Source organism: Urocampus carinirostris, chromosome 7 (genome assembly GCF_059441175.1).
Source record: "Urocampus carinirostris isolate Australia breed hairy pipefish chromosome 7, RoL_Ucar_1.0, whole genome shotgun sequence".
NCBI classification, from domain to species: domain Eukaryota; kingdom Metazoa; phylum Chordata; class Actinopteri; order Syngnathiformes; family Syngnathidae; genus Urocampus; species Urocampus carinirostris.
The window spans coordinates 3,775,539-3,777,661 of record NC_142355.1 but is presented as its reverse complement, the minus strand read 5'-3'; positions in this window follow the sequence as shown (position 1 = coordinate 3,777,661).

Sequence of the window (2,123 nt, the reverse complement as noted above, 5' to 3'; positions counted from 1 at the left end):
CGTCTGCAAATGAATGAGTCACAATATTAGCTTTTCTGCTGGCTTTGATCTCTTTGATCTCAGTAGCAGTTCTCTCTGAAGACTAAAAACAAAAGAAACTAAATATGAATAAAATGACTAAACATTGTGCAGGCTTGGGGAGTAACGGAACACATGGAACGGCAAAAATTAAGTTGGCAAGCTGTTTGGATTGATTTTCATTTTGTTTCTGTCGCATTTTATGTTCGTTTTGCCGGAGATCAAAGCCAGGAGAGAAAGCTTACCACGTGTTGTGAGTCATCATTTTATTCATATTTAGTTTCTTTTGTCTTTTATTAGCATATTTGGTATTGGAGTCATCCAAAAGTAATTGAAAGTAATCCAGTTAAAGTAATCCTACCCAACCCTGCATGTAACCCAGTTTTAACTGTAACCAGGAGGCCTTTACGCCATTAGCGTCGCCTTAAGATACGAAACCATTTTTGGGTGGTGTTTCCTTTTTTGGCAGGGTCATTCACCTCTGGAGTCACCTACCTGATTGCATACCATACGACGTACGAGAATTTTTTTCCGGAAAAACGCAAATTTGTCAATGATGGGTACCATCCGGTATACACCGACTATCACCAAACGGCAAATCAATCAAGTCAAACCAGTTCGCCGCGGTAGCCTCTATCTCGGCATCGTTTTTTTAGGCCGTACAACCTTTGCAATAATACATGAGTCAATTCATTCAAAATTCTGGAACCGGATAATAATCCACGAAGCACCTGCCGGTCATCAAAACTTCAACGCGTTTTATTTTAAACTTTCCTTAAATCGATATTGCCTGAAACTCAGCAAAATGTAACGTGATGTCAAGTTTTGGACATGTTTGATAATGACTTAGTTGCCACGCTTGGGATTGCTGTTGCTCATTGTTGTTTCAAGCGTTCCTCACCGACTTTGTGTGAACGTTCAGACCTGTGGAAAATTAAAGGGAACATTGCCCTTGATCCATTTATTTTAAACCAGTTCGCCGCGGTAGCCTCTATCTCAGTATCGTTTTTTTTCGTTGCAAACGAAGCAAGCGGTTTGATGCTACTGTGCGCATGCGTCTGCCACCTCGGATTTCCCATCATGCATCATTCCGTGGTAGTTGTGTAGTGAAAGGAAGTCCATCTCTTTTTAGAGAACCGGCTTTTTCGGCTCAACTCATTAAAGAGAGCCGGCTCTCAAACGGCTCACTTGCTTTGATGCATTATATTACGAATCATTATTGTTGTATAAAGAAGTTAAGAAAAAAAAGGAAGTATAAAAGAGAAAATGAAAAAAAGACAGGTTTGTGGTTATCCCTTTAATCGGTATATTACCAACAATAGTTTAATGCAGAAAATGAATTCATAATTTGAATAAGAAAATGTGAGACAGACTTTCACTACACAACTCAAACTCGTTTGACTTGATTGATTTGCCGTTTTTGTGATAGTCGGTGTTTACCGGACGGTACCCATGATTGACAAATTTGCGTTTTTCTTGTACGTCGTACACGTCTTAAAATGCATAATAAACATACTTTGTACGGCAAAAACGTACAGGTTGACAGGTAGGCATACTTAACCTTCCCTCGACAACAATTACCACAACAATGACGTCATCTCGGAGCAACGAGATCTCGTTTGCCGAGATTGGCGTGCAGACAAAAACTCGAACCGCGAGACCAAAACAACAATGGCGGATCTGCCTGACGTAAAGTTTGGAGTGCGGTAAATCTTTTTTTTTTTAAAAAGTAATCGGGTAATAATGACAATTATGTGTCAAAAAAGTTGTGTCCCGGGGACGCTCGTTGATTTGAGACTATGCGTCCCCAGCAAAAATGATGCGTCCGGGACGCAGGGACGCGGGCAAACCAGAACACTGGCTACCAGTTTCATCTGAATTTCTAAAATAACAACTTATTATGTTGTTACTGTCACTATCAGGTTGTAATTAGCTTTGCAGAAGATAAATTGAGTTAAAACAGGGTCAGCAAACCCCTAAAACATCATACCATTTGGAAATCAATTTTCTTGACAATCACAATGACTCATCACTGGTGAGCTATTTTTAGAACCTGTGCTCGTGCTACTCAGGTGTTCTTAGCGGGCTAACCACTTTAAAGACCC